This window comes from Dromaius novaehollandiae, chromosome 11, assembly GCF_036370855.1.
Source record: "Dromaius novaehollandiae isolate bDroNov1 chromosome 11, bDroNov1.hap1, whole genome shotgun sequence".
NCBI classification, from domain to species: Eukaryota; Metazoa; Chordata; class Aves; order Casuariiformes; family Dromaiidae; genus Dromaius; species Dromaius novaehollandiae.
Window position 1 is genome coordinate 23,353,784 of NC_088108.1, and position 26,336 is coordinate 23,380,119.

At 44.5% G+C, this 26,336-nt stretch overlaps 1 protein-coding gene across 1 annotated transcript in view; it reads right to left on the reverse strand.

Annotated features, from left to right (window-relative positions):
• HTR2C (5-hydroxytryptamine receptor 2C) overlaps positions 1-26,336 on the reverse strand; it is a 227,339-nt gene that overhangs the window by 54,583 nt on the left and 146,420 nt on the right. Inside the window, exon 2 of the mRNA XM_064518373.1 lies at positions 25,646-26,034. The gene's annotated coding sequence lies outside the window, so the exon portion shown is untranslated. The remainder of the gene's footprint in view (positions 1-25,645; positions 26,035-26,336) is intronic.

The following is a 26,336-nucleotide window of genomic DNA, read 5'->3' on the forward strand; positions in this document are numbered from 1 at the left end:
AAAGACAACCTCTGGCCTCAATGATAGCCTGTGAAGAAAAACTAGTATATAGAAGCAACACTATTCAAACAGCATTCAAAGCAGCCATCTCCTTTGTTAAAGGATTTTTTCTCCTGCATTTACTTAAAATTTAGACAAAAATTGGCAGGTGCATCAGCACTGTGTTCCAGCCGGCTTGTGAATGACTGCTGTATTTTGGACAGCAGGAATAATACTGAAAATCAAAGACGGAGCCATCGCTGCCTAAACGATTGCTGCGGGGAGGCCGTTTTCTCCTTGCACAGGTCACGCAAGCCTGAGCAGCAGAGGGAGGTGGTCAAACACGCTCTTAATAAACTTGACTAAAGAAAAATAATGAAACTATCAAAACAGTTTATGTATGAATCAGGTAGCGTCTGCATCTTAACGGCTGGAACAATGGCAATTGAACTCTAATGGAGTCAATTTTCCCTTGAAAACGATTACTAAATTGCTTTCATTTTGTCAGCGAGGTAATATCTATGTGAACAGCTCAAAGTTACGGAAGTAACAAACCGTCAATTGTCAAGTTGGGAAAAACATTTTTTTCCCCTGGGTAAACCACAGCTGAAAAAGAAACAACTCCAGCAGAGCCCGGGTTCCTCCAGTAACAGCACGCACTTTGCAGGAGGGAAACACTCCATTGGGAACAACGGGACACAAGAGACGTGAACTGAGGCTGGAAAACCAACGGGACAGACATCTCACTGGGCTCTGGGTCCGTTAATTACTCTACTAACGTGGGGAAGACTGCTGCGCTATCACAGCCCGGCTGCATTGGGTCTTTGCACTGTGTGTGCCGCGTCCCGAAGGCAATCCTGCTCCCCAAAGACAGCTTGGGATTCCCAATATAAGCATGCACTGGGCCAAAGAGATACAACTGGCTGGATTAATTAATTATTCTGGCCTATTCACCTATGAGCAAACAGGAGAGTCAAGAAGCAGAAGCTAAAAGTCCTAACTTACGTCTCATACCTAATTATTTGGCCACATTTCCTGCATATCCCAGCTCAAGGTAAGTCTTCTCCTGTGTATTTGCACGCCCGCACTTGAAACACTTACAGAAACGGATGCTCAATTTATTTGTACAATGACAACGCAACCACCTCGTGAGCTCTGTGGCAGGAGAACTGCATCGGACATTTTCTCTAAAACTGCCAGCAACTAACAGAAACGCGTAATCACAGGGGTATTTCTGCTCATGCAGCATCAGGCCACGGAACTAACACTTTGAGCAACTTCTCACCAGACAGCGTAACCACACTAACATATGTTTTAATAAATAGCAGCACTTCAAAAATGAAACAATTATGTTAGTTCCAATAATTAACAGGCAATAATAGACTCTCATGAGCAGATGAGCTTAAAAGTTCATTGTCTAATTTTTTAATTAAACCAGCATCACTTTTCTCCCATACACATCTGACCCTCAAAGAAGATTGGCACATAAAGGCCAAACAAGTAGCAAACACATTTCTCAGTTCCCAGCTTTATTGCACTAAAACAGCCCAAATAGCAATTAGAAACACCAACTACTCAGCGAGGCTGAGAGCGGCTTCACCCACGTGGGTCAAGCCAAGCGCATCCCACCCGACTGCCACCGCCGTGAGCCGCGGTACCACGCCGGCACGAACCAGGCTGCAGTGATTAAAGACGCACATTCATCATGGAGCCTAAATGTGGGCGTTCATCCAGCGGAGCTCACAGGAGCAACTCTGTGCTTACAGATCTGAACACGTGACTTCAACTTGCAGGCGCTCGGTGAACTGTCTCAGTAACACCCCAAAGTAAAAACTCATTCCTTCCTGTGGACATGCGATCCTTATGTAAAGATGAGGAAGGCAGGACACAGAGAAGCCCATGACACAGGTATGCATGAACATCTGAACCTTAGTGAGGAGAAATCTGTGTGCGTAGACTGTGACCCAAGCCTTGCCTCCAATTATGGCATAAAAGTTTCCATTAAATTTCACTAGGCAGAACTCGGTTTTATGTCACGCTCCAAAATTAACAGACTTCTCAGTGCTGTTAAAAATGAAATCTTACCCGAGTGCTTTGTTCCGTAAGGCTGAGCAACCAGACAACCAAGAAGCTCAGGACAGATACTGATATGAAATGGGACGTGTGCTACCGGGCAACACCTTTTGAGAGCTCCAAAGAAAGATGGAAAGAGAGAAGATGTGGGGGAAAAAAAACAGTCTAAGCATAGTTCCAGACCAAATCTACCAAAACAGACATCTGGGGGCACCAAGCAGCAACGCTGCACCAGACAGAACGACTGGAGGAAAGCAAACCCTTCACCAAGGTGGGGAGCAGCATGCTAGGGGCTAGAAACCTCAGGGGTGGGAGAGGCAACCAGTGGTCATTAAACATAATGGAGAGAAATATTAGCCTACAGCTCCTGAGCAAAACTGGAGATTCTGAACCTAGCTGCAGTATCAGTGTTCCTATATGGCTGCGAGAGCTGCTGAACCACCAAAATGTTAGAAACCAAACACTTCTGAAACACTGGAGCAAGTGTCTGTACCATGCCGTTGATGCAACCCAAGAAACACTCTTGCAACTGCTTGTCTCCATGTGAATCAAAAAGCCATGTCAAGCGTGACAAGAAACCTGTTTGAGCCAACAGCAAGTGCAAAGTAAAGCACATTACCTTAAACCTCTTTCATTATAGGCTGAATTGTATTACTTCACCTTTAGCAAGGATCAAGGGATCACGTAAGCATGATCACAATGCCATACATTAACCTAAAGCACACCGACTTGACCAAGTGCTGGGTCCTGAGCACCAGATCCACAAAACCGGGAGGCCATTCAGGCTTCGAGACAGCAGGGAAGAGCTCTGAAAGTAAGGAAATGCGAAGGTAGCCCTGCTGGCACTTCCTCAGCAAAGCTGCGTGGGAGGACAGTCATTGTTCTTGCACAGAACTAAGAAGAGGAAAGGAGAAAAAAACCCAAACCAAGAACTAGCAAGTGCAACTTCATTGAGGATTCATAAGGCATAAGAGCATTATAAGAGTGAATTTTTGAAACTTGATGCTTCTACAGCATTAAATTCATTTAGAGGACTGAAAGGCGTAATACTTTGTACTTTCTACATAAAAGCACCATTGTAGTCATTCAGATGTAAAAGGGCTTTATTCAGCCAAAAATATCAACAACTCGCTGCAGAGCAGAAACCCTGAAGCACTGAGGCCCAGCTCTGAATCAGAGCAGCTGATTCATCCAAAACCAAGGGTGCCGCGCTTCTCCCCTTGATCCCGCTCCACGTGCCAGCGCGGCCCACTGAGAACAAAGCAAACGCTGCAACGTAGACGGCAAATGAGGTAAAACCACCTCTTTTGACAACATACACAAGGAGTCACTTCTCCCCGAGCTCCAGAACCACCACAAGGCTTCGGTGGCCACAGCTAAGAGTATGCCTGGGAAGGGAGGGCAGAAGAGGCTGGAAGACCGGGGTTAGCTCTTGAGGACTAGAGATATTTTGGTACTTGCTCATTACAACACTATGCATATTTAAAACATAACAACAAGAAAAACAAGATCCAAGAAAAGCAAGAGCTTACATCAAAGCAGAATACTCCACTCTACACGCAGCGCTTGCCAAGGAGAGAAACCAAGAGACCAAATGGTCCCTAAGGGGTCTGAGTCTTGATACCCCACGGGGAAAAAAATGGAGTAACTTTTTTTTTTTACAGGATAAACTAAAATACAGTACAAAGCTGGAATTGCAATGCTACCGTATTTTTATGCAACACTGTGAAGAATTCTGACAGACTTCTTAAAATGCAGTACTTTTTGCTCCCACTCGCTACTGTTTAATGTCAGGTGAATTTTTTTTACTTCATTTTTTTCTAACCACAGAAGCAAAGTCCAGTTATGAGAGGTAATAGCAGTGTGAGTTACTGAGGCGCCTGCTTTCATATTACTAAGGGAAATACGAGGTAGCCTAGTGTTGCCAACTGTCACATTTTTTCCTCTCAAATCCTTTAGTATCTTCCGTCTTGGGTTTTTAAATCCCAGCCTTTTGAGTCAGTTTGTTACCAGCCTTCACAGCTGCGGGCAAAAGATGAAAAACACATCTCCTAAAGGCTTAAAAAACAGTAAGCAAACACACACAAGCAGGGCATAGTAACTTTTGAATTTTCTGATTTTAGGCACTTGACTCAGGATTTAAAAGGCACTCAAGGCCAGTAACTCGGCACTCAAAAACATCAACGAGAACTTCTTTAAAAGCCCCACATCCAGAACAGTTAAAATTTCAGTAATCAAGCCTATGTTTGCTATCAGCCTTTCACCAGAACGTTGTTTGCAGGTGCCCCAGCATGAGATCCCGTGTTCCTGAAGGTGAGCGTTTAAGTCTGCAGCACCCCACAACACTGCTCCTGGCTTTGGTGCATCCTGGGCACCACCCGGTCCCGGAGGGCTGTGTTTGCAGCTGGGGCAGGTCAGTGTCTGGGATGAGTCAGATCAGGGCAAGTTTCTCCTATAACATCATCAGAGTTTGCTCAGACAACTAACAGAGAAGTTTTTAGCATTGTAAGACGGTGACTAACCACCACTGGGCAACGAGGAGCATGCATGGTGCAGGTCTCCCATCGGCCAGCTCTGAGCCATCTGCAGCGGGAGGGGACGCTGGGGCACAAGAAAGCTGCTATTGCATGGGAAAACATGCTTTTTAATCTGCTGAGTGTCACAGAAACTTCACATGAGCCAAAGAGCCATAGTCTATACAAACAAACTCAGTACTGCATAGTTTGTACTGCAAACCTCCTAAAACAGAAGGGTTTTGACATTCCCAATCCTTTTGCCTGCAGATGCTGTTTTGGTGATTAGCTGAACCCATTTCCTTACCCGTGAGAGACTGCCCAGTTTCAGACAGCAAATTAATTCCCACTGCCAGCATCACAACAGAAATTTAAGTGAAAGGCAAGAGTAAGTTATAATCACAAAAACACACACAAATCTTATCTTTCTATCTTTTTAGAAAAGCTTACTGCATTAAGACAGAGAGACTGACAAAATAAGTAGACAGAACTGCACTATAATAACCTGACAGGCTACTGTGCCCGATCACGTTCTTCCCAAAAATGAGCAGCTGATTGCATAATTTTTTTTCTATATTGCTGTGAAGATGGAAGACAGGCTCTCAATGCAATAAAAAGGCACAGGTATACCACATAGGCAAAGCTACAATCTTAAACAGTTCTTCTGGACAAGACAAGGAAATAGAAGATCTTTTAAAAACAGATTTCTACCTGTTTTCTTGCTTAGAGAATGTTATTTAGAAGATCTCTTTATCAATACAGGCAGCATGAAGCATGGTTGCTTTGATGTACTTCACCCAGAGTTATCAAAACAAAGCCATGCGTACTCAGACGTGCCTGGCATGCTGATTTTTTATGAGCTACAGTCTAATTTTTGAGTAGCAGCAGCTGTGCACTAGTGTCTTCCTCTCTTGCCCCATGCCTCAACATGCTTCACTTGCCGAGTTAATACAGTGATAGCAAACAACGATCAGGGAATTCCTCTGTGCCAGGAGGATCTCTTACCTTAGGGGACTCTGATGTTTGTGAGATCTCCTCCCATAATGCGAAGCTCTGCACTACCTGCCCCTTGCCTTCCTGCCGTCTCCTCAGTTTCTCTGGTTCTCTGCTTCTGTCTTGCAGAGGCACAAGCTTTCATCTAAACAGAGTTAATGAAATGGCTACTCTTGCACATAACTTCCCTCCAGGCCACCGCACACCTATACGTTGTGCAGAGACCATCACTGCTCCAGGCAGCTTGTTCTGCAAGGAAGCTTCATGGGTCATCCCAATCTTGTCCAACCCATTCCTTGCGCTACTGAATAGAAGAGACTCACATTTTAAAGGACAGACATAATTACATGGCCAACCAATAACAATTTCATTAGAGATACAGAAATGGTTGGGAAATTGCAGGTCAAAGGCATTTCTGTGAATACGCTAAGTGGTGGTTTTAGTTAACCAGCTTCTTACTTGCAGAATTTGGGGTTCTTCAAAACACAGAAACTAAGGCCAGCTCAGAGCAAGTGAACGGACAGCGACTGTAGCCCTTTATCCTTTCTGAGTTTAAAAATATCCTTCTCCCCATCTGAAGATACTAGGCATCGCTGCTCAGTGGTCTCCACACCGAGGCATGGAGGCCTTTGGGTATGGAGCTGATTTCCCACCACATCAGGGCTGTTCAGGGTGTCACTGCCCTGAAATGGGAGTTCAGCCATTTAAGCCTTCATTAAAGAAATATGTTGAATCTCATTAGGTTTCCTCCTTAGTACAAAGGGATGAAAACAGAGGTACGATCTAAGTAATTGCTAGCTTCTGAAAGTGTGAAAGGGCTCAGTTCTGCTACATCCACTTAATGACTAGCAAAGACTGTTTATTTTCTCATATGCTGTTGTGCCATAAAGACTGTCTCTTATGTATGCTTGAAAAGAACTAATCTCCTTTATCTCAACACCTCTGATAAATTCTGGCTGTTAGCAATGGTGTTTACTGGTAGTGCTTGAAAATGGTAAGATGCAATGAAGGGAACATTTAATACTAGTGCTGGTTGGGAGTAATTCCATAAAACTTTTTTCTTGCAAAAAAAATGTGTTAAGGTTAAATAGAAACTTTGGGGGGAAATCAGTTTTGATGGATTTCTGAACAGACAAGTACTGGGGACAAATAGAAAGAAAATTTCATTTTTACATTTTGAAAACAATGATTTTCCTGAAATTTGAAATAATTTTTTCACTTTGACATTTAACATAGCGGCAGAAAGAATTTTATATCAAAATTATACAGAAATGAAAGATTTCAAGATATCAAAATGGCTTAACTGACTCAGACTTATTTCTTGTTGGGATTTTTAGGTCATCTATTTTTATTTGACATTTTTACATTTTCTGGAATCTCAGGCAGAAGAAAATTGGACTCTTCAATAACAGTTACAGGCTAAGAAAAAAAGCTGTCTTCCACCTAGCACTAGTTCTGCTATTCGGCTAGAATTACGAGAAAGAGACACCATGTTACTCTCTGGACCTAACAACTTCTTCTATCATGTTAAGATAAAAATGTGTGAACACCAACCACATGGAATACAACTTCATTGTTTTTCTGCTCCTAATGAACTGTGCAAAGAATGCAACATAATTAAGCCTTCAAAAGAAACTACTACTCAACCAGAGACACCAAAAAAAGCCCTGTTCTTTGGCTGGCACCCATCTCTGCAAACGCTGTCACAACAGTCTCCAAACTGTCACTTCAGCAACTGCCCCACACAGGAAAAACATATTTCTTCTAATTAGCCAAAATTCTAGCTCCATGTTTGAAGAGCATAATTTGATCTTTTCTCTAGAAACTCATTAACCACTTGAGCTTAATTATTAACATTTGGTTTAAAATTCACTAAATTAACCACCAATTGTGTGAGCGCAGCTACGGCTTCGGCGGGATGACGCCTATGGCCGCGGTACGTGGGCACGCTGCCACGGGAGCTGGTCGCTGTCCGGGTCAGTCCGACAAAGTCATCTGGACAGCAAGAGATGTAGCTTCTGTCCCTGGTCTGCTACTGGCTCCCTGAATGACAACTTTGGGCAGATTACTTCTCTTTGGGACTCCTTTCCCTTTCCTTCCTGTATCTAGTAAGGATAGTCAGGCCGTGAATTTTTTGGAGCAGAGACTGGTCCCCTCACTCCCCTCCCTCAATCCCACCTTATTTAATGAAGTCCCAGCAGGACCGCAGTCAAGAAGTCCTTCCCATGCACGAGGTTGGCCCTGGAAGCAGATGCCCCAGGACCCGTCTCAGGAGACATCGCGGCCTCTGCCTTGTGCCAGGCACCGAGCTGCAGAGAACGGACCCAAACAGCCACGCGCTGGGAACACGCTCCTGGCATCACGTCTGGTAAAGCAGAGCTCCCAAGATGAGAAAAAATTCATATAATAGCTCTTCTGCCTTGGTAGCACTTAATGCCAGGGTTCCTCATGCTAGAGCTCCTGCAGGGTCCGGAGCAGCAAGGAACCTGCTAAAAGCCCCAAATCTTCTGGGACAAAACTGAACGGTACCGATTCCTCAATGGAAGGCTTTCAAAGAAATGGAAACCCCTGATTTATTCAGAAACAAACACATTTTCAAACAGTATTGCAAATACTGAATGCACACACACGCACTGCTGCTTGGTCTCAGTTGTAAAACGCACGATTTAGAGGTCTCCAGAGCTCAGGCAACAGGGCGTACAAACCCTCCCGTGGGTACAGTGCTGCAGCCTGGGCTGCGGACGCTTACAAAGCGTGGCCAAACAAAAGATGCAAATAAATGACCTCCGTACTGAGCACTGACATCAGTCGATCATTGATCATCACCCAGCGTTGATCTCAGTATTGACATCACCGACGATTGCGAAGTAAATCCTGAACTCAAACTGCCACTGACCTCTCTGAGGCTGGGACAACCTCAGCTGCCCCAGGGACTCATGCTAGAGGAAGGAGCACAAGGTCACAGATTTTTATTCCAAGTCTGACTGAAATACTGAGATAAGAAGTCCGTATGACATGCAGAAAACGGGAAAAGCAATCCTTCCCTTCCTTCCCCCTCAGAATAAATCCAGGAAGCCTATGAAGCAGTTCAGTGGTTACAGAGTACTGGAAACTCCCTTTTTTGAATGCAAACCATGTTTTTGAGGAGACCAGGGGACTGCAAAATGTCATCAGAAAACCATGTCATCTCAAAAGCTCTTCAATGTTATATTAAAGGAAGAAAAAGCAAACTGTTCCTTTTTGGTTTAAAGCAGGAACAGGCAAGCTCATATGGCTTCTCTAAAAAATAGAGACACAAAGCTCCATGGGTTTTTTCTGTCTCCTGGGGACGATTTCTGATAGCATCCACGACCGAGTACCTCTGTGTTATGGCATCTCTAGGATTTACTGAGTCCTTTCAAATTCTCCAGCTGGTATTTGCCGCAGTGTTTTAGATATGTAGAAGTTTGAAACTCTTCAAAAAAGCTGAGCTACTCTAGCATCAGCACTCTGGGATTTGGATGCCAACTCTAGCATTTTTGCTTCATAGCAAAGAAATCTAACAAAAGTTACTTTCTGTTATCAGATTTGGTAAGCTTAAGCAGCTTTTAAAAGCAGTGATATAAAAGCAGCTCACTGGAAAATAAGCCTTTTCAAGCTTCCAGTGCCGTACAGACATTTTCGGATGAATAAAGGTATAAACTTATGCAAGATCTTCCATACAAACTGTGATACCAGCCTGCACGAAACTCTCGGGTGCTTTTGTTATTTTTGCATTTGGTAAATTCAGGCATAACAATTCCTAAAGTCCTTTGGCTCTTACAAACAGGTATGATTGACAGTCTCTAAAGGCTGTGCTTTTCATAACAACCATGACTGACAGCTCCTTGGTGGATAGCCCAGTCAGCCTAACAATGTTATTGTTCTCTAATAATTACCTGATAATTTTTTTCTAATGTATTGCTGTTAGTTATGGTTCAACTAAGAGTCCTCAGAACTTTTCAAAAGTTGAGTTAACTAGCACTGATTTCTGGCTTGCTTATCTATGAGTCTGATCCTGCGGTAGTGCTGGGACCGCAGACACTATTGGCCAAGGCGTATTGTCTGTTGCTCTTCCTGGAATCGATGCTTTCCTGGGAAAATAGCACACATAGCCCAAATATGCAATAATCCATATATACTTGTCATTTTGGCATTTATCACTCACACAGTTTTTGTGCATAGGGAAATGTTTCTTCACTTAACAGTCCCTAGAGCATAAGAATATAGCAAGTTTATACGCATCTAAGGCCAGAGACTTGCCTAGGATTTGCATGCCTCTATCTGAGCTCGGTTCAGCACAGTTTATTCCTTCCAAGCTGCTCAAGACGGCAGCTTGTTTAGCGCGTGCTGAAAGAAATAATTGAGATTTTCTGTCTTACAGAAAGGTCATTCTCCAGAATCCTCAGTCAGGGGACTGACTTGTGTGAATCACTAGCAGAAAAATCATGAGCCAGTAGGGTCACTTCGCTGAGTATTTCTGGTATCTGCAAAATAAATTTAATGACATTCTTTTTATGTGAAACGAGTCAACTGTCACACTGTATGCTAGAGAATGATAATCCTAGTTGGAAAGTGCTCAACCCCGTTACCCTTGTACTAGGCATAAATCCAAGCTCTCGCTCTTCTGAAATTTGAAAATGTATCTTTTTCATCTCTGTCTTGATTTTCAGATAGGATGGAAGCAGTCAGGTTAGGAAAACAAAATCCCATTTCTCAGATTTCCAGGTAAGGAAGACTCAAAAAAAAACCCCCAAGAATCCTATGCATTTTTGCACACCTATAAAAATCAAACGTGGAAGACCAGCTTGGAGTTGTATGAAATGTTCCTCTGAAACCCAAGGAGTATTGGGAATGAACCCCATTTTAGGCAGCTAGTTTGTCAACTACAAGCCGCAACACCTATTTCTGAAACTTTGTGATTTTTTTTCTTGAGTCTGTTGGAAAGACGATAAAAGCCAGGTGCCTTACAAGAACAGCGAGAAAGACTAATAAGTCTAAAATCTTGACCCTTCAGGGCTAAAAAGCACCTACTAAGCTTTTTCTCTAGTTTTCCTTTTAAGTAGAATTCCTCTGCTCAGCAGTGCGCAGCCAATACCAACAGGCTTCATTTTTGTATGGCACACGAGGAACGTGTTGGCTTGACACGGCAGAAAGATGAACAAACAAGAAGTCAGTCTGGGAACGCTGACCAAGACAGACTGCTCTTCACAACGGTTCTCCCCATCTTTGCAGATAGGTATTACACACAAGACAGAGGAATACTCGAAAAGTGTTGTCTGTCATTAAAAGTACATTTGCCAGTTACTCTTAAAAGTCCTCGAAGAAGAAAGCATGCTCAGTTCGGGTCTTTCCCAACACTTTCGGTTCTGCACTGCGAGGATTTTGCCTTTTGAAACCCAAACTGTGGGCCTTGAGCACTGTTATGGAGTTGACCTGTCGGGTTGTATTTTCAAGAACTGGGCTGAAGCAGCATGGCCTTTGCACTAACGTACACTACCCATCACAGCAGCAGAGCTGGGGCTTCGATTTGCACATATAGCAGTGTAATATGAAGTTTTGCATTCACATTTATTGCAAATGCAAGCAAGTACACAATGCACAGATTGTATAGCCAAATGGGCTAATTCTGCTCAAAAACATTTGTTCACACAGATTTAGGGGCTATGGCAGGGCCAGCTGAACAGTTGGGCCTTTCTTCCATGTTAATTTGCTTTCCAGTACTCATGAACATTACCAGCATATTTATAGAACTGGCCACTTCGACACTGTATTATCTACGGTCCCGACCCCAACCCCTAATTATTCACAGGACTTGTTCCATTATCTAGCATTTTTCTCTTATTGCAAACATACCAGGCATTTCATAAAGGCTGTTTTCAGATTGATAAATTGCATATAGAACGATAGTGAGGTAATGAATCATTGCAATGACAATGCACTGGCTGCCTACAGACAAAGCGGAAACTACTCATTGCATACTAGACACAAAGCAGAGGCCAAAAAATTCAACCGTCTGTAACTTATGAAACACCATGAGCAAGGACTCAGAACTGCTTCGCACAGATCCTGATTCAAGTGCATCTCTGACCCTCTCTGTGGAGGACTTCCAGGGTGCCCTACTGAGGTCTCAGCAGCCCATTAGCTCCGGCTCAGGTTCAGAGACCTGTAATCCGGTGCAATCACCTCGGTACGGCCAAGGTCCGTTTGGCACCCAAAGCTCTGTTCTCTCAGATGCAGTACCAGTCACCAGCCAAGCTCTGTTTGGTCACCAAAAAATACGTCAGAGAACAGAATAACTCCCTTACAGTTAAGCTCATCACACCCATTCCCACAGTGAGGTGGGTCACATTTTTACAGCCAGCCCTTCTTATCTCTGGCTGTCTCGGCCTCCCCAAATTAAGCATGGCAGCTCTTTACAGTTCCATGTTTCTTCTCACATCAGTCTCAAGGTTGTTTTGGCAACCCCACCTCCTGAAGTTACTCTACTCTACACAGGTGGAAATAAAGTTTGGACTAGAGAGAAGACAGGGAGGATCCGTGTTTAGTCCCTGCTCAAAGGGCCAATTACACATTTCATGTATTTGTACAGTAACTTCTACTTTATTCAGTAATTGTTCTTACGTTGATGATGGGCTCAAACCCTCTGCTTGTATGTCCCTCTGCACGAACACGTGGCACCAGATCCCCACAAGCAACAGCGCAGGAGCCAACTGACTTGCAGCCTGTTACGCTCACCGTGCTGGAACATGCACCTCACTACCGCTGCACGGGCTCGTTCCTTGAGGCAGTCAAACATTCAAGCACAAGAGGACATGCGAATGTGCACGGTCCTTCCAGCTGTACCCATCCCAACCACCGGTAACAGGAAAAAGGTTCCCAAACAGGCGAGGGCAGCTTGTTTCTCCGCTAAAGCACAGCAAGGTGCGGGAAACAGGCACTGAGACAACAGCTACATGCAGCTGGAACAGATGTTGGTTTGCAGGAAGTACCATTCCCCCAGGGCTGAGCAGCCTCTTGCTAATAAAGATACTGAGAGTCTTGAGAGCAACTGGATCCTTCTAGTGCTTTACATGAGCTTCCCAGACATCTCCATAGCACAGACCATGCCCTGCCAGACACCTTGTCTCATGGATCCTATCGTTCCTACACTTCACAGATGCGTAGTTAGCCTCAGGGCAATTTCTGCGACAGGGAGGAGTAAGATGAAGGCAGTATTTAATGTATTTTTAGGATGAGAAATGAGGAACAGAAACCATATAAACAACCAGTTCTTCACAGACCACCAGCTGTCCATGGACAAGACGACAAAAATCCTACACATGGAAGAAGTGTTAACACCATCTAACAACAGCTCATCTTAAACAGCTACATAATTACAGTATGTGTTATACTAGATATATCGAACTAAGACAGACTAACGCTCCGTTTTGAGGTTGCTTTTCTGCAGCGGGATAAGCTTTTCCTTTGGCTTTTGCTTTGTTTCACTTCATTTGTCTCATCCCTCTCCCATCAGTTCTACCCAGAAATACCATAAAACCCAGATGAAACCCCAGAGAACAAGCAATTAGGTAAATTTATCATTTCTCACTAGATACTAGTTAATGATTCATCTAGGTTTATTCAATTTGTTCACGGTCCTCACACGAGTTTGATGACCCTGAGTTCCACTTCAAATTTATAACAGAGAAATCTTTAGCACTATTTTGTTTCACTGAAAAAAACCTGAGTACTCAGTTAAGGGAATCTTAAACTATGACTAAGTTACTTTCATCATCTCCAATTGTTCCTTTACCAATAGATGTGCTTCTCGCATCCCCTTCGCATTCATGTTTCTTCACAATCATATTCTAAAACCAGATGCTAATGAATTAGAATTTATTCAAGTTCCAATTTCACTAGTCATTTATGAGATCAGCTAAATCAGTTTTGCTTAGAATTGGCTTAGTTACAGAAAACAGATTCTTCTCTTCATTAAAGACGTTAAGCTAGCTAAGACTAATATACTAAATTCTAATCTCTGATCGATGTATGAATATATTAATAAGTGATCTCAAATTGGCAAGAAACTGCTTAATTCCAGACATACTCTTCTAATTCAAAATTAATTAAACAAGTATAGCAAAAGCAAATTGTGCTACTGAATATAACAGATCCTGGGAAATTACACTAAATCATTTTAGCATTTCAGAGTCAGCACTGGAATCAGCCCAGCTTTATATCTTCAGAAATGATATGAATTATGAACACATTGAGCATGTCCACAAATGAAGCAAACATTAAAGGTGCCAAAAGGTGCAGAGACCTTCAATGACTGGAGACCAGCTCTGACACTCGAAATGTTAGAGATCTCAAGGGACGGCGATGGTGTCAGAGCTCACGAGCTGGACACGGCACCACGTCGACGTGACTGCGCTGCTCCTCAGCCCAACCCGGCTCGCCCGAGCAGTGCCGATGCTGCACCGCACGGTCACCCCGGCGCGGGGAAGCGGCCAGCCCCACCGCTCCTCGCAGGCACTTCTTCAGTAAGATCCTGAGAGCCTTCAAAATCTGTTCTTTAAAAACGTGTTTGTATTACTGAAAGAAAATAATATTCCCCTGTGACAGGAGGTAGTAGGTGACATCCTCGCTTCACAGGTGTGCGCCCAGCCTTAGGAGGGCAACCGGGCACTCCCTCAGACAGCTCCCCTTGCTGCTTTACCCTCTGGTTACGTTTCCTGGCCTTTCTCCCATGCGAGGGCAGACCGGATAACCACAACGCTACCTTCCAACACCACGTCTTTGAAACGACATCTCTTCGCTCCTACAGTTGTCCTTGCTCCGAAGCAGCTCTGCAGAGCGCGAGCTGGTAGAGCCTGCAACCGGGGAGCAAAGCTCCTCGGCTCGAGAGGCACCTGGGCTCTTCGCTCTGGCGTCTCCCACCTCGCTCCCCACACTGGGTATCGCTCTCGCCCCAGGGCACGGTTTCTGCCGGAGGCAGGATCACACCGCTCGATCTTTGCTGATTAGCGCTTGACTCTTCCATCCGTACTCCTCTGCTTCAGCCCACCAAGGAAAGCCGAGTAATCTGGGCCTTTCAGTCAGCCTAAATCCTGCCGTCATTAAGAACAGAAACACAGTGCTGTTTTCTTGGTTGCCGCAGACCATTTTTCTAGCCTCGGGGTTTGGGGCATTTCAGCAAAGTGGAAGCAAACGGAGCAGTGACATTACCGCTGTCCCGTTTCCAGGCGGGGTGGCAGAGAGCCAGACAGTTTTTTTCTGTGGAGCCAATTGCTTCATGCTCGTCTCCAGCCCCAACATCCTTGCGAGGAGCTGTCAGAGGGCAGCCGAGAGAGCGCAACTGCTTCACCTGCCGCCAACCCCCGAGACGAAAGGCCACCCGGCTTCAACCACGCACAAAACCAGAGACCCGGCAGGCAGCGAGCGACCGTCGCCGCAACTCAGACTGCGCCCACAAGTTTGCAAATCGGTTAGTCGCTGCTGCACACCAGCGCGACCGATCGGCTCATCTCCGCCTCTTAACGAGGCTCCGATGGTTTTCCCCACAGCCGGTTGAGCATCCCATCCCATCGAAGCAGCGCTCCCACGAGCGCCTCGGCAGGCCCTGCTTTAAGCCAGGCTTGACGGCACCCCATGGCTAATGTCACCAGTCCTGTGCTTACATACCTGACCCTCAGCCGGAGCCACACCAGCTGCCAGAACGGGAGGGGAAGAAAAAGCAAAGTCAAGACCACCACAGCCTGGATTTTTCTGTTTTCCCAGTTTTAGAAAACAGCTTGTGCCAGACACAGAGAAGAGACTACAATTTAGACGCGCTCTTTCTTTAGGTGAACTAGTCCACCCGACCCTATCTCAAAGCATCCTGAACACACCAACATGCTGGTGTATCTTCACATGCTGCAGAGAAATGCTGCAGAAACAGTGACAGCTACTTTGGCTGGACTCCTTCACTACAAGTGCTTGCACAGCAACTCGATTATCCGAGGTCTCTCAAACAGTCCTTCAGTCATACAACATCTGCACAACACTGGTAAACATAGTCATATTCAGTTTACAAGTAGATAAATCAAAACATACTATCTTGGAAAAAAAAACAGAGGAGTGCAGCAAACAGCGTACCCCAGCCGGGTCCACTCCGGCTCTCCGGCCGCAGAGACGCGCACTGCACGCTCCCGAAATTTCCAAGCTTTTGGCTGCAACTATAAGAGCGAAGCATACCCTTTTTATACAAACTCTGTGGTAACCACGCTACTTGCCAGGCTAGTAGTAGTAAAAGAAAAGCAAAAACCAGAGGGAGATGATAAAATTAAGGTAGCGGGGAATGCATTTCGCAGAACTGCTTTGCTTCCGTGCTGTTACAGCACATACAGGTGGGAAAACATGACTTACTTGCTGAGGCAAATATCAATAGTATAGTTAAAATACCCATATCCCTCTTCTTCAGGAGGGCTTTGATGCTGCTAACATCATCCACTAAATCCAATTACTCCAGATTTTGAGAAGCTGAGGCCCAAAGCTGTGACTATTAGCACCAATTTTACCAAGAGAGGAAGAGAATATTCTTGCTCGTATCCAGTTAAAAACTTTACAGTAACTCAGAGCCAACTAGAAAAAACTATTCCACATTCAAACATCCCCTAAACTAAATGGCACCTGCGGATGAGGACATCCCAGCTGCTCAGCCAGCACGTTTGCTGAGAACGAGCTCCTTATTTTCTATAGGCACCCAGTGCCCGACACGGCTGACGAAGCTCCTGAGCCACCAGCAGGGACGGGACAGGAATCGGGACGAACCTCCGATCTCAGCCAGTACGGCAGTTTTTTATGGTGTTAAATTCAATCAAGCTCCTTCCTTGCTCTCAAGCCTTCAAATGGCTGTTAGGGAAAAATTATCATAGGACAATTCATCCATTTTTGTTAATAAATACTGTACTTAGCTGAAATTTCTTTCCTCCTCAGAACTTCAAGAACTATATGCATTTTTGCACCATGTTTAAAGGCTCAAGGACCATTTCTGCTGTGAACTTAAGGCAATTGTAATGTCTGAGACAGTTTCTTCAATGCTCATAACAGAATTCAAATTAAAAGCAACAATCAGGAGACATGGTGCTAAGCTCCACTGCCTGAGGCAGAATTGATATATTAGCTAAAGGATAAGGTGGAACACGTCGTACCTCAGCAAATTTATTTGCCGTGAAACACATTAAGACTGGCAACAACTTGGCTTGGATGTTCACAGCATGATACACAAAAACAAAGTCTTTGCAGTGCTGCAGTAAGCAATGAAACTTGGCTTTTTACACTGAGAGTAACAGCATGGAGAGAAAAGGGACCTGGCCATCACCTAAAATCCAAAAGTTCGTGGGTTGGAATCACAAGGGAATAAATTCTACAGATTTTGCAATGCAAAAGGTCCGATTAGACCAGGTTTAGTTTTTCTGCTGGCGTGAGAAAATACTGCTTGATGCTGCTGCTTATAATCTGTTACCGCTGCTGTTCATCTCTGCCCCTGGCCGGTGCACAGGCACGACACGCGTGCTACGACGCCGTCCCCGCGTGCGTCCCACGGAGCCCTCCAGCCCCGCCGGGCTCCAGACGCCCGGGGCGAGAAGGGGTACGAATACGAGCTCTGCCCTAAGGCAGCTCAAAGCTTCGTCAATCAAAAGAAACCTTGTAAAGCAAACTGGGGCTTGGCTGCATTGTGTAATTAACCAAAACATCTATTCTAGAATAATTATTTCGTATTCCAGGACACAACTGGCTTGTTCTACTTAAATTAGAGTGACATCAAAGTGAGAAAGAATCAAGGCCTAAATAAAAATGCAAAAGATTATAAACTCATTATACGGCACACTTTCTATGCAGGAGAAAAAAAAATTGCTGCCAAGTCACTTAGAAAATTACTAAATTAGAGGCAAGAGGAGCATTCAAACAGGATCTGCATAGGTAAAAGGGACATCATCCATAGTTAAAAGAGCCACAATTTATATGGTATGTGAACCATTAAGTTCATGGCAGCAGTATACTACTGACTGCCCAAAGCTAGAATAAATTTCTCTCCTTAGGAAACTCAATATATAACTGTCAATCCCAAAGGTTTTATATTTTCCTATGCTAAAGCTAGGAGAGTAGCCACCGCCAGTGACAGTGCTAAACTGGAAAAATCCTCCAAAGCAAGCAAAAGATGGTACTTTTCAAAAAAAGCCTTGTTAAAAACGACTGGACTCACTGCCAAAGAACCCACCGCAGTCGCTCGTCTGTTAAGAGCTCACAGAAGATGCACAAGTCAATACTGCACTTCTTTAATATGCAAACAGCCACGTGTGCTCCTTGCACACCCTAACAAAGGCAGGGGAAAAGACATGCCTGCTACCTCGGGGTAGAGCTCACCACCGCTGAACGAAAGCGCTCTGTATATGTAAGCAATATCATAGCAGCTTTTTACTACTATATCCAAACCACTATGCTAAGAATTTCACCAACAGAAATCGGTGCATGCAGTGGACAGCGGTTTTTCTCCTTTTTGTTTTAAAGAAACTACACATACTCCTTGAAACCGGAACAAACCAAAACTGTCAATTATAAAAATAACTTCACTTTCCACCTGCAGCCATACCCTGTCACCCCTATGGCAAGAAGTTTCGTCTCCTGATAAGGGGAGTAAGTCCAAATCCTCAGTCTGAACATGACAAACGATGCCTGGAGACCACAAGATGAAGCTCCGGCTCTGCTGGAAATCTGTTGTGACCACTGCTTCGGGAAACCACGCGCTCTGCTCCCTACCAGGTTTGACTCCCTTGCAAAAAGGGCTGCCAAAAGGAGAACAATCCATACTGCTGGGTGTGATTTTTCTCACTGCTCAATAGTTCAACGCCTTTGAAGCTTATCGTCCCCGTTGTTTACTGTCTTACTGACCTTGGAAAAAGAGATAGAGATAACAGAGGCAGAATACTAAAAGGATTAATGCTTTTATTATCCTGCTATTGGGAAGCTGATTAAAAGCACATATCCTTTCACAGACTACCCCGGGCATTAACGTCCTCATCTCTTTTCTTACAACAGGTCACAGGGGGGATATTAAAAGTAGCCTTGAGGACTGAATACTCTTCACTTCCAGCACTGGTGTTCCTTCTCATGGCAAATGTCATAAGAAGTTGTCATTGTCCAGAAGTCCTTTTTGATTCTTACAAAATAACAACAACGTGGCTTTTCATGAGAAAATGTGACTGGCCTTATGAAAAGCCAAAGAATGACACTGGGTGATGGATGGTTGCACAAGTAGCTGCAACTCCCACCAAAGGATTTGAGCCAGACGTCTCATCTGCGTTAGGACACGGTGGCAGCGGGGAACTGCACGGGCTCTCGCTGTCCCCTCCACATTTTCCTGGCTGAGTGACAACATAGAGCCAAAATAGCTGCATGAGAACCAAAACTGTCAATTATAAAAACTATAAAACCTCTCTGGGCTGGACATACCCCCTCATATTCTTACAAAACCAGCCAAAGGACGCTTTACAAAGTCTGAAGACACTGGCTTCAGGATTTTCCCACGATAACAGTGAGTAATCTTCTAATGCCGTGACTCACATAGCTACCGGCTGCGTTAGCGTGAGGTATGGTCACCTAATGCCCTCTCCTGTCCTGTGGAAATGGCAACGGATGAACCATGATTACATTCACTCAATGTAAAATAGATGCTGCCTAAGCCCAGAAGAGGTCAGAAGGGGAAAATGTGCTCCCAGTCTCTCCAGCCTGTTCAAAGCACCAGCTACAAAACCAGGGCGTACAAGAACGGGTTACACTGGTCATCTGCCCAAGCCCCTGCACAGCCTCACTGCACAGCCACACATCTCCCTGAGTGCAGCAGTTATTCCATACTCCTGCCCTGCGCTGCGATGCACGAGCTGGGACAGCGGGCCGATACGGTGTTTACGCGAGGATGAGAGCAGGTCGTCACACGGACACAAATAACTCACAGCAGCCGAAGCTATTTTCTCTCCTGCCATCTACCTCTGTTCTTAACACATCACTGCTTTTATGAACGAATCCCCCACAAGGTTACCGAGCGCCACGAGTCGGCGTCATCGCCCAAAATAAAACAGGGTGAGGGTCGGCCGTTTTCCTGCTGTTATTGGCCCAAACAAGCGAGAGCACCCTGCTTGCTGGCAGTCCTTACGCAACGGAGATAACCCACCTCCCTGCGGTCTGAAACGCTTGTGGGTGTCAGCAGAAGCTAAGAATAACCCAGGAAAAGCCTCCTGAAAGGTAGGCTAAGAAGTGAGCTGAAAATGCGGCTATTCTCAGAGACATCTCTCAAGACACTGTATATATACCCTAGCTTTAGCTTAAAAATACCCTCATGCAACCTGTAATACAGGACTGCAGATGGTAATTATCTCGTGAAGCTACAATTACTGATTAACCTATCCAGGAGCAGAGGGAAGTAGACATTAGAAACAGTAATTACATCTCTTGTCCATACAGGACATGTTAGAGTTGCTAAGCTTTTTTTTTTGGTCAGCTTGTCTTAAAACAGCTACAAAAATATGCAAACGTATCTGGCAGAGAAAGCAGATCCGCATTAGCACCAACCTGGAAGGAGAGACGGACAATTAAAAAAAAAAAAAAGAGAAAGACCAACAAAAAAACCAAAAAACACTGTTAGGATGAAACAGGGCCCTTCTAGAGCCATGAAGATATTAGGGAAGAAAGAAGGAAAGAGACAAGACCTGAATAACAATTCACAAACTTTCATTAGTTTACTTAATTACAGAGCTTTCTTTTGCAAGAGAAATGTATAATTCTGTAAACTAACAAAAGTTTATGAAAGCCAGGATTACTGATTATTTCCTGAACTAATGCTGAAGCTTTGGGGCAGTCCATTAGCTAAATTAGTACTTAAAGTGTACATGCAGGTCAGGATTCAACTTGAGATGAATGATTAACCCTTCCGAGACAAGCAGAACAAGCTTGGTATCAAGATCTTCAGGATAAACATAATAATTCCGATTTTTGTCCCACTTACTTTAAGCACAACGGACTTGCAGCAAGAGAAAAACTGAGAGAACAAGATGAGAAGCAAGCCCAGTAAATAAAAAGTCATATCAAGTGAAAATCTGACCTTCAGCTTATTGCATCGGAGTTTTTGCAAATGGCTAAGTGACATCTTGAGAACTGAAAATAAACTGCTTAAAAAAAAAATCTAATTTTATGATATTAAATGTTTTTCAAAAGAAAATTTAACATGTAATTTAACATACTCACTGTCCTAAGTAAAAGGTCAGTAATCTTTTACATTCATATAACTGCCCAAAATACAACCAAATATACCGGATGTATTAAAGCCTCTAATACCAGCTAGAAACAAGAACTACAGAAACTAGATTTAGATGAAAACACCTTTTTTGCAAGTCACCAGATACTGGTTTCTTGCAACATTTATCAAAACACCTACAGGTAACAGGAGCTTTTTAGTTTCAAAGCAGCAGTGAAGAGTTTCGATGAAAAATATTTCCAGGAAAAAAGACCAAGCATTTTTATGCTCAGCATAAAAAGCAACAGTTTGCAATAGAGCAGAAAGACTTCCTCTTCTCAAAGAAATAAAGTGTTGTAAATGCTGAGCACACAAGTTATCCCAACCTTCTCAGCCATCTAGTTGATGGGGGAGGGAGCTAAAACAAAGCAAGGGCACAACACAAACCTGAAATTGCTGATCCTCAGTAGCCCACTTGCAGACATTACTGCTTGGGCCAAAAAAAGTACTTTTAAGCATTTAGCTCATCTGTTTTCAAAGCAGTCAAGCAACAGCTATTCTGCAACTATTTTCTCCATAAACCTTTTAAAAGACAAAAGAGAACCTACAGACCCATAGAGCTGAGCACAGTAACAGATCAAGCGAAACGAAGGGGGTCTGACAGCGCGTTTCCAGTGCCATTTATTGAGCTGGGCACTTGGGACAGATCACGGGGACTGTGATTTCTCTGGCAACATGCTTATCATACCTAGGATCTGATCTCTGGCAAAGCTGGGCACTGCCCAGATTTACTGAAGACTAAACCTAGATATTTGGGGGTTTGAAGGCAGGACCTGTATCTTCCTTGTTCTGCTCCACCCTAATAACACAGTTGATACCTAGTGATAATAAAGAAACTGGCAAAGCTGTGGGCATTATATGGAGGGGAAAAAAAGGGATTAGTATTTCCAGCTTGCTTAGGTTCCCTGGAAACACTGGTTTCCTACCACCACTGCTTGGCAGAACGCAGCAGACTTCGTATAATGAAACAGCTAATGGTGGACCAACCCCAGGCAGAGCCTGAGAATGGGGTGGGAACAGAGAAGGAACCTCTGATCAGTGCCACAAGCCACAAAAACGGGCTGTGCAGACAAACAAGCAATAAGTTACTCATTATGTTTTGCTGGGTTTTTTTTTCATTGTATTTATCCATCCTCTTGAATGGGAAAGGAAATTCCACCCAAAAAGTGACTATTTGGGTTTAATTAGAGACTCTCAGACTGGCAGAAGTATTCAGCCTGACTCCACTGATGCAGGAGGACTAGAAGCAGTTTTCACAGGATGTTGGAAAGCCTGTTCTTCATGTTTCCAAACTCGTGATGCTGCAAGAAGTTGCCCCAGACAACTTCCATATTGAGATTCCTTCAACTACAATCGCTTTAGAAAAGTCCAAGCCATTATTTAAATTTTTCTGTAGGTTTTTTTTCCTCTCTCTCTTTCTTTTCCAGGACAAAACTAAGGAGCAGTAAGTAACTAGAAGTGAGCAGAAGAAACTATAGTTTGTCCCTATTAGCCAGGCCTATCTAATGCTGTAGCACTTGGCTTAAACCATCACTCCTGGCTGTTGAAAGGTAAGCCCCACACTGCTGGTGCAGTTTGATCTGCATAGAAGGTAGCCACACAAGGCACAGGGAACTGCAAAGAGTTATGGATAGAGTTTTAATATTCACCAAAAAATGACCTCACACTTTTTAGCAATCACATTTTAAGCAAATTTGCTGCAAGTCTAAGAATAACAAAGTCATCACCCTGCACAGTTCTGACTAGATACAAAGCCTGCTTAGACTCTGCTGCAGGCTTCAGACCAAATCAGGAGGAGGACATGAGTTACTTTTCAACAGGCATGTTTTGAATTCAAGGAAATTAACTTTTTTCCAAAAATTATCAACCCACATCTGTACATGAATCTATAAATAGCTTTTGATAGAATAACATGTTGATTAAGTCATCAAACAAAACACTCCCTAGCACTGGTAGCAGCAAAGCAGCAGCTGCTTCTAAGAGCAATTGTACATCAAGTGGGAAAGCTGGCAAGCTTGAAGTTAACATTTAGCTACCTGATCAATTTATCTTTTTCAGTGGCAAGAAATGTAGAGTCAGCAGGAATTTTGCTACTGGAAGTACACAGCAGGAAAGGAACCTCTGCTTTTGAATTCATTATTTAATACACTTGATGCAACCCTTATGTTCGCAGTCTGTAGCTACACTGAGAAACATAAGTGATCCAAAACCTCCAAGGACCTTAATCATTACAGAAAACGCAGGAGGAACTTGTTGACAACAGCAGCAGTTATTTAAGCCTGCTGGCGCTTTCAGAGACTAATAGCTCTGTATGAAATCCAGCTGGAGGTGGCTTCCCTTGCTCTTGGTCTCTGAACACCGAGCTCAGGACATCCTACACCCAGCAGGCAATCAGCAGGGCAGCTGATAAATCACATGGATGGATCTCTACCTCCCACCCAGCCAACCCTGGAGGAAGGAAAGCTTCCTCACCTGCTGCAATGGACCCAGCTGCCAGCAAGGACAACCTGACCCCACCATGCAGCATCCTTCATCTGGGGCAGGCGAGTGACACTGGGGATGGGAAGGCGGAGGGGATACAAGGAAAAGAGAGGCTCCTTGGGTGTTTGACCAGAGCCAGGGGGAGGGAAGCAGAAGAAACCAAAGCTGCTCACATTACATCTTAAATACAAGGTGTTTTAAAACTAGAGTAAGGACTATTTTTCATGACAAGCCGCCATGTCATCTTCCGGAGCAATCAATGCGCAGGAGAAACCTAGTATTCAAGACAGGCTCAACACGCGATGTCCATGTTTCCCCACTCAACACAAGGAGAGCGTGCCAGTAGGTTAGGAGAGCTTTTTCGCTCCTGAGCAAAACATTAAACAATTCTACTGCAATCATCCAAAGGACTAAATACTCCCTCAGAAAGAACCTCCATGGTTCTTCACAACCTTTATTCTCAAAGATATTTTGACGGCTAGACAGCAACTCTGTAACCACGGCCAAACTGCTGGAATTCTCATGGAAATACCCTCTCCAAAACCACAAACCTTCATTATTAAAATCTGCAAGCAATAATGGGTTGGTGCTGTCAAGGCTATTCTTTTTTTTTTAGTGTCTCCCCCAGAAAGTTACTTTCTCACGAATTCTTAGACGAACTCTCACAAATAATTCCCATCTCTGCCAGGAGAAGAGAAACAAATGTTTTCTGTGAGCGGAACTTGCATAACAGCCTCTGCATCCTCACTAATGCCATTTCTGGAATAAGTATCTTTTTTAAGTTTGCTTTTCGGTTGACTAGTTCAACTAGTAGGAATTTCTCAAAGGACATGGTAGGAGTCTGCCTTTTGACACATTCACCAGTTACCTCTGCTGCCACTGCCAGCCAAACCAGCACCCATGCACATGCTGGGTGAAATACATCCCATCCCTACCTGAATCAGAGGAGGACATGCCAGAGCGCTCCGGCCTTCACAGGTCTCCCATCACCAGCGAGATCCCCATGGTCCTGTCCTGTGTCCTCCGTCTCCCTGCTACCAGCACTGTTCAAAACAGCCTCCAAAATTAGGCCCTCTGGGTTTTAGTCTGTAAAGTTTCAACTCAGTTTTCTGGAGTTCAAGGGATAGGGGTAGTATACTAAAAATTAAGAGGCTTAGGGAGAAGCCTATGAAAAGGATAAAAACAATTTGTGCCATAACTTTCTAGACTAAGCCTACAGGAGCTTTTATGAAGCTAGTAAAAAAAAAAAAATCTTCCAGATGAACTTCTAAGGCTCATCAAACTAAAATGACTTTATTTCTGCTCCCTCCTCAGTAATACTGCTCAAAAAACAATGCTGAAGATAACAAAGTGGTTTTGGCTAGCAAACCAGAGACTGAAGCACGGACACAGAGAAACAGAAGCACATTTCTCATCTGCCTCAGGTGGGGAGAGACACTCTGTACATTGACAGTGCTTCCAAATGGTTTTAGCTGTACCATCTTGCAGGGAAACCCTCGGACGACAAAGAGGAAACATCTGCTCAAAGTCCAGCACAATGTCCAGTGCCAATCTTGTATTACAGAGCATTTCTAACCCAGCACCACAGGATGTAAAAATAGCTCGGTCGTGCAGGTAGCATAAGAAGTGCTGTCAGTAATGGGAAGACGTTTTCAGCAGGATTGTGATAAGATGCTTGCAATGACTACGCTGGCAACTTTTCCAAAGGGGCTGGTTTAGAGACAGGTCTCTTGCACTAATCACAGTCTTTTTCTTCACAAAGGTCTGTAAGTGCCGCTGCGTTACAGATGAATAGCCAAAGGCACTTGGCTCAGAGCATTAATCCCTCAGGTTCACCTTGGACACAAGTGAGATCGATGAAGAGTAAACCACCCGTACAAACGCAGCACTGCTTTGGCTGGCGCGAACGCTTTAGGTAAGGCACCTATCAACACAAAACAACAGACATAGCAGAACTGGGGCTAGCAGAAGCTACAGAGAGCCAAAAGCAGTATTGCTGATACAGCCTTTAAACCAAATACACCTGCCAAAACAGAGTCCTAGGGTCACCTCATCTGGTAGCGCCGCCTTCCTCCCACAGAAGCGAGTTAAGAGCAGGAGGTCGAAGCCCTTTCTCAAGCAGGTCAGTGCAACCCCATGGCCACCGCTGGCCTTCAGGGTTGTCCTCCTCCCCTTGACTTCCCCCAGGCCTGGAAAGCTGTGCCGGAAAATGGCACCTTTTTTCAGGCAAACACACAGCGATACCTTCACCCAGCACTTACTGACCAACACTTACTTTTCTCTTGAAGGAGAGCACGTGTGCTCAGGGAAGGAGATGCTCCGCAGCAGGCTGCACATCTGGTGCTTGTCACAGGGCACCACTAGCAGGGACCGCAGGGCGGGGACGCATCCGGGGAGCGGGGCGCGTATCTCGCGCTGCACCTAGACACTGTTTTCCATCAGCTCTGAAAAGGCCCAGGCAGCATGCCGGAATACCGCAGAGTTCAGCCCCGTCGGTAGCTGCTCCGAAGAGGATCCGGGGCTGCGGTACGGTCAGAGGCGGAGGAAGTCCGTCCCGGCTGCGAGGTGGGGTCTCGCTCGCATCCCTGCAGCGGGCTCGCTTCGACGCACGCTGTGCTTGGGGACGGTGCAGAGCCGAGCTGCTCACAGCGTCGCCAGGGAGCCCTTCAGAAGAAGAGAGAGCAAGAGTGCAATGAAGAACTGTTCACCCTCTAAATTTAAACCAATTTGTGGCTTTTGCACAAACTTTGAAAAAACCCATTAAATCTATCCATTGGTTAAAATCCTATTAATTTGGATGACCTGCTTAGCTGTGGTTTACTCAGAATTTGTCATGGTTTTAGTATTTTGTGATCAGACATAATTATGGGTAATTTAGACCCTGTAACTCCAATCAAAAACACCCGAGAGAGCTCACACCACTCTGCACTCCACTTGTTTCTTTAGTCTGTTTTACAACTAAATTT